We start from the raw sequence: 14888 nt of genomic DNA on the forward strand, positions 1-14888 counted from the left end.
GATATTCAGTTGCTGATTTTTTAAAAAGTTCCAAGGTGTGTGTGGGGGGGGGGGGGCAGGGGATGGCCATTGTGGCTGCCCTGTGGACTGGGAAAATCCAAATGTTCCCACTCACATGGTGGCAATCCAGGCTTTGCTGCAGGAGGGAAAAAACCCACTTCCAACAGCATTGAATCGGGGCAGATAGTCCATATGGAAGGTGACACTACCATTGTTTTGTTTTTTAGTATCTTTTAAACCCTTCATAACTACATAAAGGTGGAATACTGCACATGAACTCATCAAAAGGAAGACACTAAAATGTGTGGGAAGGGAATATTGGAGAAGAAAGGTTCAGAGGACATGGATAACAAATGGTTCTGAATAGAAGGATCATAAACCTGAAGTTGATATGCAATGTTACAAGAAATCTGTGTGCACAATAGAGGAGAGTGATGACTGGATCATAACAGTGTGTGTATGAGGCGGGATGGGGTATGAGTGGGGAATAACTGTAAGCAGGTTATTTTTTTTTTGTCTTTTGTAGTTTAACAAAATATGTCTATAATTTGTGATCTCTGCTATTAATTTTGTTCCATAAATTGCTATGTTGCAATGGTAAGGGTAGTCTCCTGGGCAAACATGCCTACCCTAGACTTCAACTCATGTGATGAGCATATGATAAAAGTTACCTGAACTCAGTCCCAGCAGGAGTTGGTTTCAGGTAGTCAGCTCAAGGTTGAATGAACTTTCTATCCTTCTGAGGTCAGTAAAATGAGTACCCAACTAGCTTGGGGTAACGTGTAGATGACCGGGGAAGGGGAAGGCAAACCACCATGTAAATATAGTCTGCCTAATAAACATCATGCGGTGGCATTACTTCATGGGTCAGTAATGACCTAGTGCTTGCACAGACGACTACCTTGAAGCTTTTGTGAGGGTTGCAGTTCTCACATTATTTGTTTGATAATATTAACATCAATTGTGAATAATGTGTTGAGTCATCATGTGTTTTTACCTTGGACATGGCTTCTTCAGCTAAAAGTTGAAAAGGGAGTGATAACCTCACTATGTGAACTTGCATAAGGAAAGTACGAGCTATTCAATGTCTGAACATTCCATGTTTCCATATTTTTCCCTTTGCAAGTGCCTATATACACTAGTATGGTGTAGTTCCAATAGGTAGCGGTACTTTACTCTGAGAAGGCTCGAACAGGAACCTGGTGCATGGACATTGCAGGGCTCCTGAAGCTAGCCTAGAAGTCATATGTTTGTTTTTCACACAGAAGATTTCACACAGTCACTTCTCCTCACTATCCTATCAGAACCTAAAATAACTTTAATAGTTTATATAGTGGAAAATTTTAGAGATCATTCTTCCACTTGTGGCACTACTCTGTGACAAAAGAATACCACCACTTAAAACAGGGGAGGTGGATAGCACTACTGGCCCTAATAGCAGTTGCTGGATATGATCCCAGTGTTGGCCCAGGGCTTGACTGAGATCCTTACATTGCCTGAATCCAGAGTTGCTGCCCCAGCACTGCGGGACCATAGGAGGTAACCTTTGAGCATGCATAAAAGCAGGCAGGATTTTGGATCTTTTGAGTTTCTATTAAGGGAAATGACTGTACATTTAAGAAAATGCCTATAATTATCACACCTCAAATAACTTGTGTAAATCTGCCCACAGATCAGCTATTTCTAGTGTCTTTTAGTAAATGAGAAATTCACTAGGAAAGGTGAGGATATTACTGCATTTTAATTTGTTATAATGGTACTCAGCATTGGGAATAGCTTTGCAATGTGTGACTGATCCATCCCTTCTATGTCAAATTAGCATTCATAAGAGTCTGAAGGTCTAATCATACAATGTATTTTAAATTGTTCTGTCCTCAGGGTGGGCTAGCAGGCATTTTATGGCAGTGTGTGCCTCTCAGTGTGTGTAGACTCAATTTGGATTGGGATCGTAATATAGAAGAAGAGGGTGCTTAAACCCCACCCCCATCTGAAACAGGCCCAGGAAATACTATTTGGGAAAACTTATTTGTATTCCATCAGTATACCGGGAGCCCCCAGTGGCACAGATAACACCCCATATGGACATTGCCTGGCAAGAAAATGGTTGGGGGAGAGGCTTGAGTACACTTCCAGTGTCCACAAACATGACTGCTGATCTAGCCCAGCAATATTCCCAGAGGAAAAAAATCTATTGTGTGGTTAGATTCTTAAAGAGTAATTGTTTCACAGCCCAATTAAATACTAAATTTCATAATCTGATATGACAGAGCAAAATAAAGACCACACAGCTAATTCATGCCATGGTATTCCCTATTCTTACGTATGGGTATGAAGGCAGCTGACAAAAAGAAAGTAGATTCCTTTGAAATGTGGTTTTGGAGGAGATTATTACGAATACTGTGGATGCCCAATGTATTTACAAATAAAGTGGGTTCTAAACTAAATCAAGCCTAAACTATCCCAAGAAGCTGAAATGAATAAACCAAGACTACCGTACTTCAGTCACATTATGAAAAGACAAGAGTCACTGGGGGAAAAAATAATGCTAGGAAAAGTTGAAGGCAACAGAAAAAGAGGAAGACTTAATGTGAGATGGATTGACTCTATAAAGGAAGCTACAGCTTTCAGTTTATAAGACGAGAGTAAGGCTGTTAATGATAGGACATTTTGGAGAACATTGATTGCAGGACTGCCATGAGTCAGAAGCAAATTGACAGCACTTAACACATACACAGAGCTAATGAAATGTTTGAGGAAAGCTAATGGTTTGAGCAAAACAAAATTGTGAGCAGGGTACATTTGTTTTTTTGTTTTTGTTTTACACTCTACTAAGGCTACATAGAAATTAACACCTTAGTTTAAATTGAAAAAAGTAGACCATTTGCACATGTGTGATCTCCTTCGCTGTAAGCAAACATTCCTTTCAGATCAGAGAATCGCCACTGTTTCTGAAAAGTCTTGAAGTATGACTTTTTCTCTCCCTTTGCAGGGAAAACAAAGGACATCACCATGCATTTAACTCTCCTCAGGTTTTCTTGCTCATCCTCATCTCCTTCTACCCAGACCACATTAGTCCCTTCCACTCTCTGGACCACCATTTCAGGATGCTCAGAAGGGATTTTTAATTGTTATTTTATTGATGAAGGTCTCTCACAGGAGTGGTGAACCCAATGAAATTGATAAGTCTGGTCTAGCAAGGTTATGCTAGACCAAAGATGGCAACAAAAAAAACCTGAGCAGGCAACCTCCCCAAATGGAGGTTGCGTGCAAACAATAAGTAGACAGCCAGACAGGCAAAATGGCAGATTGGTTCAGCCGGGGGCACTTTGCAGGAGGGGACCTTGTATAAACAAGAAAACACAGGGAAACAAAGAATGGTGTAAACAGGAAAAAACCTCACTGTGAAGAAAAGTTAGAGAATTGACTGCTTCTCAGCCACGGGGCAAGTAGTGTGTGCATAAAGGCCACACTTCTCTACATAGCTTATCATCAAGGTTAAGACCTTTCCGCTGTAGCATTATCTAAAAGCACAGGATATAAATTAGAAGTCATCAATGATTAGTTATACAGAATTCTCACCTAATACACAAAGAATTTTGCACATCTTTCTATTATGTGGGTTATAAGGTCAAATTTAATATGCTGTAAGAAATTCAAATCAAAATTATGATTGATGATATTTTCCCAAAATACAGTTTACTGAAGTCGTTACGACGACGCAAATGAATGAGACGAGACGCAGCGATATGAGGAGGCCGGTGGAGAGAAGCCAGTGGCTGATCTAGCTAGTCTGGCTAGTCTGCCAAGCTGGGGTCCCTGGCACCTTTATTAAGGGTTTTGGGAAGGCGGGAGAGCGGGAGAAAGTTGCGCAATTCATGACTCAGTGAAGGGCTGCGTACGTGCAGGGAGAAACGTTCCTGTCTGGGTCGAATCCACATTCAGGTATCTTGTGACCTGGGTGTCTGGGAGATCTCGTGATGTGCGTACGTGTGAGCCCAGGAGGGGACAGATGGCGCAGGCATTCCTGTGCACTTTCTGAAGCTCTACTGGGTTCGCTAACGCACCCCTACAGTTTACATTTTAAGTTAATATTAACAACTAGCAAGAACCTCAGCATACATTCGAAAGCTAAGGGAAGACTGCAAGGGAATTCTAACTTTTCTCTCTGAATGCTTTAGCAATTTTCCCTATAGGTCAAATTCTGTGCCATGAATGGAAGGAAGATAGCTGTATCTTTGTGTGGGTTTTTGAAACACAGCCTTGTACCTGCAGCTCTGCTTAGCTCATACTATCACCTTCAGCTGAGATGAATTATGTCTTGCCAGGTTACAACACAATCAATGAGCCTTTACTTTCCATGGTCGCTATATTTGGGGAAAGGATGGTGAAGGTAGGTATGTAGCTCTGGGCACTTTACACACCTCCCTTCCTAGCATAGTTGCTCAGTTTACATCATACTCTGGCCTTTTTGCATCACATCTAAGCATGAAAAGAAGATAAAAATAGGAATCTTGTTTGTAGACTTGCAAAAGAATAAAAATGTTTTGCATTGTCAGAAAACACTCAGACCTGTGAGCAACATTCTGCTTTGGGACCTCTAAAAGGCTGAGACATTTAGTGTGCAATCTGGGGCAAGGGGGGGGGGAACCATATAGGAAATGGCAAAAGGGTTGTGTCAGTCTCCATGTCACTTGTTCTGCCCCGTTATGCACAGACACTGGCATAGAGGAATTTACCACCACAGTGGTTAAACTTGGAAGTTTGGCCCTGAGGCAGTGAGCCTCCACAGGAACAGCCTCCATTGGCATTGAGGGGGGTTGTTCCATGGGTGTTCTCAGAGGTGGAGCCAACTAAAGTAGAGCCAAATGACTTTTGATATGGGAATGTCCCCCTCCAGCAGCACAGACTTATACCACCAAAAAAAGCTGGCACAAATCATTTTCCACTATGGGCTTTCTGGGGGGGGGGGGGAAGAAATGTCTCATTCTCCCCAGCACCCGGGGAGGCATTCTCCCTGGCACCCAGGGAGGCAGCGCAGTAGCAGCACCATCCCCGACCTCCTCTCTACTTCCCCCCTTTTGATTGGGCTTTCTGTGGTTTTTCTGGGCCACTGCCCAGCTGGCTCTACTCACCTGAGCCCATGCAACTCCCAAAAGGGTTTCTCACTTTTCTCTGGGTGCCTATGGTGCCTCCAGCTGGTTGATTCAAGTATTTCCTGCTAAGAAGATCAGCATTCCCAGCACTGCATTTATGTTGCTCCACCTAATTCCCACACCTCCTGCTTTCGCTCTGACTAGCCTTCACCGCACCTGTGTGCTCTTGAAATATAGCAATCTATTGATCAATCACCTACTTTTCCCGGTGCCCTATTCATAATATGTTCAAATGGGGTTTTTCATAGTTACAAACAACAAGCTTCAAGCATTCAAAATAATATTAAAGAAGAAATGTCCACACACTTATCATGCACAGAAACAGACCAAATAAGGTTATAAAGAACATTGTGTTCTTTGACTAAACATATCCTGTTATAGGATAGGCTTTTTACTCTTGAAAAGAGTCTAGGCTGCTTCTGTTCTAGGATAGGCTCTTTGCTTTTCAAGTCATATATTACCTTGGTTCCTTGTCTTGCCTATTTGGCCTTTATTGGCTCTGCATAATAATAACAACACTCACAGTAATCAAGATGGACTACTTCTTCCAAATTATCCCCAGATAAAATCATCCAAAATGTGTACCCCCCCCTTCTCTGTTTGCCCACCCCCTGTGGCACAGTCCTTCTCTTCCTGTCCTTTCCAAGTTGAAAAACCATCTAGCATTTAACATCCTTAAGTCTTTGTCACTTTCTAGGTGTCACACTCCTGCCAGGGAGTGAGATAGTTCTTTGATTGCTGGCTAGGACTATTTACATAACCAAGGCTGCATAACCAGATGCTTCAGGGAGCCATCAATGGGATGTGGGTTATTGAAAGCAATTAATGTCTTTCCTGTTTCCTGTCCTTGTACTAACTGAGAAACTTCTTCAAATGAAGGTGGGGGTTGAAGGCCCAAAACTCTCCATAGTGTCATGTAGCCCAAAGTTGAGCGCATTTCTCAGCACACCTAAAGATATGAAATATGTTGTAAATACAGAGAAAACTTGCTGCTGTTCTAGAACTTTCTGATGTTAAAAGAGTTTTCTGTATTTTTACTTGACATTCCATATTTCAAATTTTTACCTAAGGAAAATGAATGGGGGTGAGAATTACTTCATTTATAATTTTTGAAAATACAGACATTCATCATTTCCCTTTCCCTTTAGCATACAGTCTTTATCTGTTTTTTTAACCACAGCCAATTTACCAAACCCCATCACCACCTGAAATATGTTTATAAAAGTTGTATTAGTAAAAGAAAAGCTTGTTAGTAGATGAGGGCCTCAGAGTAAGGGCTGGAATTACTAACATTTCAGGAAGGAAAACCCTGTCATTAAGTTTAAATATGTGAAAGGATGACGTGACTTAATGTGATAGGTGGTAAGCCATTTCATTTGCAATTATTGTAAGCAAATATATAATCTCCTAATTGCTCCTCTGAAGGCATTCCAGACAACTGTCAAATGTTAGATAGATGGATGGATGATAGAATTCTGTTAAGCAGGTCAACTACTTGGATATAACACCAGAAAATGTTCAGATAATTTTAGAGGTTTTTTTATTAAATTATAATGGCTAGAATACATTAGAACAACTGTTCCATCTGATTAATAATCACCCTCTATTCTATTTCAATCCAACATTAATCTCTGTTTTTAACAGTTCAGATAGCTTAACAAGTAAATAAAAATATATGATTTTCTCAATAAATCGTCTTTGGTTAGAGTTTTCTTCTTCCAAACCTTTCAGATTCAATTCTCACAGGATTAATTATGTAAAGAATAAGAGTCCAAAATTTCTTAGGAAAAAATTTAACACAGTTTAACAAAAACAATTCCAGACAAAGCTCTACTTCATATTGAATGTTCCTAGAAAGCATAATCCTGGTCCTAGACCAAGAGCTTTGTGCCCTTTCACACTTCCACCACACGTGAATACAGTCAGTGTCCCCCCCCCCCCCCAATAATGGCAGCAGTTACCATGTGCTGTTTATAGATCTTTGCAAATCTAGCAGGGAAAAGGTGCTACTGGTGCAGCATCTTAACTGCATTCTCACGTAAAATAAAACTAGCTAAAAAGGTTAGACTGAATGGAGAAAAAAGACATTCCTAGCTTGCATGTTAATCTCATGTTCCAAGACCTTATCATTTCTTTTAAAAAGATTGGCCTGAGCCCAAAAAAATGACATATATTATTTTATACTTGCTTCTAGAGGCAAAGAATAATTCCAAACATTTTCAGATAAGTTTCTATAGTCAGGCTGCAATCCTGTGCATGTGTAAGCCACATTGAAATATTGGGATTTACATCTGAACATAGGTCTATTTTTTTCCCTGAAAAGGTACATCCCTATTTTAAAAAAAATAATTCCCAATTCCCAATTATTAAAAATAACTTTTTTTAAACTTGTCAATTCACATTTAACTTATGGTGGCAAAGTGGTAGGTTGCAATAGTCTCTTGTACTTAGGTTTACTGAATTTGTGTGATAAAACATCTTTATTGGCTTTATTGTGGAAATAAAATGAATGTTCATTTCAGTTTACGTTCACCATAACTGAACCACTGTTCTGTTTGTAATTCTTTTAAATTGGACATTGACAGTTATTTCCACTGGATACCAGTCTGTGTAACTGGCTGTGATAGTTGATATGCATGACTTGTACTCTTAAATGTCGACATTTCAGTAGCTTTGAAAGTGATAATCTCTGGCTGAGAGCCCAGTACTTTATTTCAGGCCTGTGTTTGAGCCAAATTTCCTTATCTAGTCAGTTTTTTATCATACACTTAAAATTTGCATGAATTTTCAATGACATGGCAAACTGCAGATCTCTCATAAATCTGCATTCTAAAGTTTAATGAACCTGCTATTCCAGGGGCTTGTTGAATTTGATACCTTAGAACAGCAGCCTTCCACCAGCAAATAAATGTGGTAAAAAAGATAGTATTCTTCTGTGATTGTCTCATATTAGGGTTTTCGAGGTAAGTCTTCTATGATAAAGTTGCAAAATGACAAAAGCTAAAACACTGATGACTCTTGGAGTCCAGAAATGTTTGGCCAAATTAGGGCTCATATTACTTCTGCTTGAAAGGATATGACTTATTAGAAAGCAGTCCATTCCTTGTGGGTGGCAGCATTCTAATACCTGTTGAATACCATTATTTCAAATATAGAAAAGTTATTAAAATAGTTACAATTCCTTACTGTATTTCTACTGTACTGGTATATAAGTAAATGTGTTGGGTTTAGTGGTAATCTTCAGTTTAGAGCTGGTAAAAATCAGTGGGCAAACTGTCAAGAGCAGGTTCTTATCTGTAAAATAGGTCTGGCTATCTTAGCTACAACAAAATTGTTCATAGAATCATAGAGTTGGAAGAGACCACAAGTGCCATCCAGTCCAACCTCCTGCCATGCAGGAACACACAATCAAAGAACTCCCAACAAATGGCCATCTAGCCACTGTTTAAAAACCTCTAAAGAAAGAGATTCTACTACCCTCTGAGGCAGTGTATTCCACAGTCTAACAGCCCTTACCATCAGGAAGTTCTTCCTAATGTTTAGGTGGAATCTGTTTTCTTGTAGTTTGAATCCATTACTCCTTGCCCCAGTCTCTGGAGCAGCAGAAAACAAGCTTGCTCCCTCTTCAACATGGCATCCCTTCAAATATTTAAACATGGCTATCATGTCACCCCTTAACCTTCTCTCCTCCAGACAAAACACACTCAGCAAACATAGTCTCTCTTCATAAGGCATCGATTCCAAACCTTTTACCATTTTGGTCACCCTACTCTGGACATACTCCAACTTGTCAATATCCCTTTTGAATTGTGGTGCCCAGAATTGGACACAGTATTACAGGTGAGGTGTGACCAATGCAGAATAGAGTGGTACTATTATGTCCCTTGATCTATAGTCCTTGATCTATACTATATTCCTATTGATTCATTAACTGGCACATCACTCTGTTGACTCAAATTTCACTTCTGATCTACTAAGACTCCCAGATCCGTTTATTGGTTTAAATCTGAGATTAATTATTGACAGTAGCACACTTCTTAAAATAGGAATCTGTTGAGGCATTCTCCTCCCTTCCCACTAAGTGCATTTACAGGCTTCATGATGGAGAAGATCTGTTAACACTGCAATTGCTGGGATTGGCAGTGTTTTCATAAAATGCTTGCTTTTATATTTTTTTACCTGTATTTTTTGTTTTGTTTTCTGTGTCTTGAAACCAGATGGAGAACATACATTTCTAAAAACTGTCACCATTTCCAAATTAGCTGCCTTCAAGTATCTCTCCTGTTCTTTACAGCAGAATAATAGTGAAAACAGAAATGTATCATTTAAATCAGTAGTCCCTCTCCATCCACATTGAATTACAGCTGCCATCATAGACGTGGTTGTTCCTATATATACAGCTATTGTATCTTCCTGTTTTTCCATGAAGTTGTTTGCCTGAATATGTGTGTTCATGTTATATTAAAAAAATAAAACACATTGAGCAGGTTCTCTAGAAAAATGGCATTGATTTCTGTCCCGAAAGAAATAAGCACACTTGAATGGAGCTTCAGAGAAAGCGTTGTGATTTTTAAAAAGACATACGCATTTCGATGGATTCTTGAACCACTTGGACTGTGCACTAGTTAAGGTAAAAGGATTTGAGGGCAGGATTCTTCCATACTGATATTCCAGGAAATTAGCGTTGCGTTCAGTTAAACAATCTCTGAGTCCTTGTGACTTTGAATTGTCCCTGAACTGACTTTCTTGTGGCTAAAACACATTTAAGGGTGTTGGCACAAGATATTTGATAGCAAATATATTGTGAAGGATTTATTCAGTGATGTTCCAATAGACTAAGGAGTAACTTCTTTAAGCCAGTATTGTAATATGAAAATCACTGAAGGCTCTGCACACACCTGATATAGTTACAAAAGACTGTCTCCTGTAATATCAAAACCACTAGGTAAAATACTTGTTCTGCTTACTGTGTTTCCTTCCCGCTATGGTTCTGATTTATGGTGCATTATCTGATATTTCAAAGGCTTCATATTCCTGTTGATATCATCACTTACTCATGAAAGCTTTGGAACTGTGTTTAGATAGTATGACTGTGATTCCCATAGCCTTGAGTGAATTCTATATAGATCTTGGTCATGTTAGGTACTGCAAGCACTTAACTTACCATGAAATCAATTGAAGATGAGAAGGCTCAGCGGATAGTGGTTAGGATGAATGCTTGTCAAGCTCAGTGAGAGATGAAAAGCAGCATCCATGGCACTGAAGATTAAGGTCTTTAGAAAGAGTGTCCACTAAAGTGCATGAGTAGCGTGGTGCTAAAATTCCCTAAAAATCTGTTTTCTGCAGTGAATAGTTTCCTATTTTGCTGATGAAAGTTTCTGCTCAATGTTTTAATGGTTAAACTAACAAACATAGGTAATTTGGATTGGCATGGAATTTATTTTAATGTAAAATCTTGATTTAGTAAGGTATATAACATGTTTTGTTAAGTCAGGATGTCCACTACAAGTGGCCTCTTCACACTTTTTACATTGTGAGAATTCACCCTTCGTGAAGATCCTACACATTAAGAGAAAAGCAGCTTGGAGGTGACATGTTTGTAATCATTCTAACATGTTAACTTGTTAATAATAAATTCATTATGGTCTACTGACCTGTACAATTAAAATAACCATGTACAAATCATAAAATATAATGCTGGTCAAATAGCTGAACAGCAAATAAATTTTATAAACTTGCACTGGAGACAAACTATTAATACAAAACTATTTACACTAAGAATCAACATCCAAGGTTCTCTGGCTTTTCAATCTAAATACCTCCGCCAAAAATTTTGCTAACTCCAATGTAATCCTGCCACTTTTAGCTTCTAGCAGAAAATGGACACAGGACTGAGTTGATGAGGAACAGACAGGGTCTTTAAGCAATTAGTACAACGATAGGGTTCTGTATATGAAAGCAAGCCAGGGAATAAACTGTGTGGGAACAAAACAAAAGATCTGGTAATATAATATCCCCTAGACTCTGCTCTAGTGATTGAATAGCTAAATCATACCCCAAAAGAGTTGGGCTAGGAATCCTAATAAACCTGGACCTTGGGCAAAGATCTTAATCTTGAGTGAAATTCTTAGGGCTGCAGGCCCTTATTGGTCAGGGGACGTTCTCCTGTTTCTAATAGAAGAACTGCATTAAATACACAATTAGGAACTTTCAGAATCACCCTTAAGAGTCTAGCCTGGAGACTATCGATCTCCTGAGATAGTCCATTAATCAAAACTGCTGCGGCATATAACAATTTGCTGTCACCTTTATATTAAACACATTCAAGGTGGGGAGAACAATGACCTCCTATGGTGGAGTGAAAGTGAAAGGTAGAAATTAGGCCAGTACTGGCTTTCTTCAGGGCTAATTGTCTATGCATGGGACAGGAGTCTGAATGATGATAATTTAGGTCCAAATTCTGAAAGTTCTTGACTTGTTCTAACATTGACTTGTTGCCCCTGAAGCAAACATGAAAGCAAGGTCCAGTTTTGTGAACTGGTACATCTCTTGATTTTTGTAAATGGAGGTTTATGGAGCTCTCCTCTTTTCAGCATTTCTTGTTATGACTATTAATCATTGCACTAGTTTTTAGCGCTTGAAGTGTCCCAGAAGTTTAAATTTACACCTTTCTGTCAAGTGTGTAAGTGTTGGGGAAAGAGTGCTGGCGAGGTCTCAGTACTTGAGTAGGAGTTTGAGGAAAACTGACAGTTTCCATTTAGAATCAGTCAAATTATGTATTGAAGCAAACAGAAATGGTGAGCACAGGAAAATGGGAGAATGACACTTTCAGTCCACTCAGTGCATTTCCAGATGTCACCATTCAAGAGCTTCAAAGATCACCAGTACCTTGGAAAGTCAAGTTGTTTATAAGAAGCAAGAATGTACCTGGTCACACAAAATAAAGGAGCATATAGATATTACATCTTGGTACATTTAATCACTGACATGCAGTACAGTGCCAGATGCCTGATGGATCACAAGGCAATACTGCTTTTATGTTTGTACTGATGCCAGGTGGTAACATTGCTGCTTTTTATAGGGCTGTCTTTGTAAGCTCTAGGCACAAGGGTATGCTGATTCCCTTACCACACATCTGATAGTGTGTTTTCTGAAAAGAGGTCTAAGCGGTACACAGTCCATAGACAGCAGTGTTGGTGTGTGAAATCTTGCACAGCAATGTACCGTTTTTACCGTACTATTCTTCATACGCTATTTTATTATTATTGTTGTTGCTGCTGTTACTGTTGTTGTTGTTGTTGTTATTATTATTATTATTCAATTTATTAGACTGCCCTACCCCCGAAGGGGGTATGTCTTTTGTGTCTTTATATGTCTTTTGTGAATGCTTACTAAATTACTAATTCTTAAACATTGTTGCATTGTGGATTTGCTTGTTCATTACGAAGTACCATTTTCCCCATCACATACTGTTTGACTGGAAAGGCGAATACATCTGCTCAAGTACAAAAAAATGTTTTTTGTGTGCTCTCACTCTTTCAACTCCTGTGCCTTTAAGATGAGGGACTTAGCTTTAAAGTGGACTGAAATTCTTATATTTATCATTTTACAAGTGGAAATTGCCTTGTGTCTCCACAGAGAAAAAAAATCTTAAGGAATTTTTAGATGAAATTGCTTTAGACCCCGTTCAGACTGGCAGTCAGAGGTGTAGTGCCAATGGGGCAGGGTGGGGGCGACGCCCTGGGCAGAGCCACGGAGGGGGTGTGGTGGGGGCGTTGCGTGATGGGGCAGGCGCTGCTGCAGCAGGGACGCAGGGCATGCACCCCGGGCGGAGTTTCCCTCACTCCGCCTCTGCTGGCAGTGGAATGGGAAATGCATCAGTTATACTGTCTGATCTTTGCTAGGCACCTGATGCAGCAAATTAATCTCTGTTCATGCTTTTAGGCCTCTGAGTGGCCTTCAATGCCAGTGACTGTGGTATCTTTTTGGGATGGGTCTGAGGGGGATACTGCCTTATGGGGGTTCCAATCCTTCCTACCTGATAGTTTCCAGAATGGGTAGTTGGGAGCAGTGACAAAGGGAGGGGGAACTGCACCCAGGGCATAAGCTACCCGTGCGCCTCCTCCTGCCCTGCCACCGAAACGCCCCGAAATGTCCACGCCCCCAACAGTTGACGGCAATGGCGGCGCCCAGGACAAGCCGCCCCAGATGTCCCCATTGCTGCCATGGCACTAGAACAATCTAATATCAAGAAGGCAAAAAGAAGAACCCAACCAAGACAATACAGAAAACGACATAGGTTGAGCTGAAAACGTATAAAATTATACAAAAATAAGCATATTTATTTTATAATAAAGTTAATTAAAAACTCAAGGTCCGAGTTTCAGGTTACACCTTTAAAAATCAGTGGAAATTGTGCATATCCTAAATACTGTTGTTGATTCAATTATGTCAGTGATCAACAAAGGACTATTCATATTTTGGCGTGTTCAACCTTCCTCAGTGATCATATATGGAAACATTATTTGTATATGATCCTTTGTTGGTCACTGGCATAATTGTATCAACAGTGTTTGGGATATGTTCCGTTAATATTTAAAGGTGTAGTCTGAAATTCAGGCCATGTGTTTTTAACTAACTTCATTGTATACAGTATAAAATAAATATTTCTTGTTTTGGCGTAGATTTTATAAGTTTTCAGCTCAATTTTTGTGATTTTCAGCACTAAATCAGTGTCTGGGGGTGGGGAAGGGCTGAATGTGGGAGAATAAACTGAAGTTTAATCCAGACAAGGCAGAAACACTGTTAGCTGGGAATGGCCTATATTGTTTTGATGAAACAACCCATCCAGCAGGGAATATAATTTATTTATTTATTTATTGTTTGGTTTTGTATACCGCCCTATCCCCGAAGGGCTCTGGGCAATGTACAACAAAATTAAATCATAATACAGCTAAACAACAAATCAAAGCTAAACAAATAAATTTCAATACAAATATATTACTAAATCTCTTTTAAAAACAGCAATTAATACAAAATTTAAAAGTCAAAGGCGCCCAGCAAGACCCAAATTTAAAACCCTCCCCAGATGGGAAGACTGCTGCCCCCATCAATAAAGAGATACAAAGCAGAGGTGAGAACAGGAGGGGGCATGTCTTGGAGCTAGGGGTATGCAAATGTTTTAGTGATGGAATGTGTTCTGGATATGGCAGGCCAGATGCACTCTCTGAAACTTATCCTGGGGATACTTATTGCACTTAGGCTTTCAAGGGGTGCCTTTTAAAACCAGAGGAGATTGGGGATCAAATTGGGATGTCTCAGCTGAGGAGAATACAGGGGTCTTACATAAGGAACAGGTTTGCAATCTGAAGGTACTCTTGGATCCTGTCCTGCTTTTTGGAAAGCAGGAAGCTGAAGCAGCCAAGTGTCTTTATCCAATGTAGGCTTGTCTCAGTTGTTTGTTCCTGGAAATGTTAAATCTCAGTTACACGTCTTGGTAATGTCTTGGTTAGACTACTGTAATGTGTGTGTCAGCCTTTGAAAAGTTTTTGGAAACTTCAGCAAATGCAAAATTGGCAATTGGAATGTTCATGAGAATTCTACATGACCCCAGTTTTATATGAATTGTACTTGCTGTACATCTGTCTCTAGGCCCAGTTCAAAGTGCTGGTGGTAGCTTTGGAACAGGATAATGTAACAAACTCATTCAACCGCATGTCAAGAAAATATCCATCT

The 14888-nt window shown here is 39.7% G+C and overlaps 1 protein-coding gene across 2 annotated transcripts in view; it reads left to right on the plus strand.

Annotated features, from left to right (window-relative positions):
- Nucleotides 1-14888, plus strand: part of MAPRE2 (microtubule associated protein RP/EB family member 2) — a 111449-nt gene that overhangs the window by 11554 nt on the left and 85007 nt on the right. The window lies entirely within an intron of this gene.

This window comes from Sphaerodactylus townsendi, linkage group LG09 (genome assembly GCF_021028975.2).
Source record: "Sphaerodactylus townsendi isolate TG3544 linkage group LG09, MPM_Stown_v2.3, whole genome shotgun sequence".
Taxonomy (NCBI): Eukaryota; Metazoa; Chordata; class Lepidosauria; order Squamata; family Sphaerodactylidae; genus Sphaerodactylus; species Sphaerodactylus townsendi.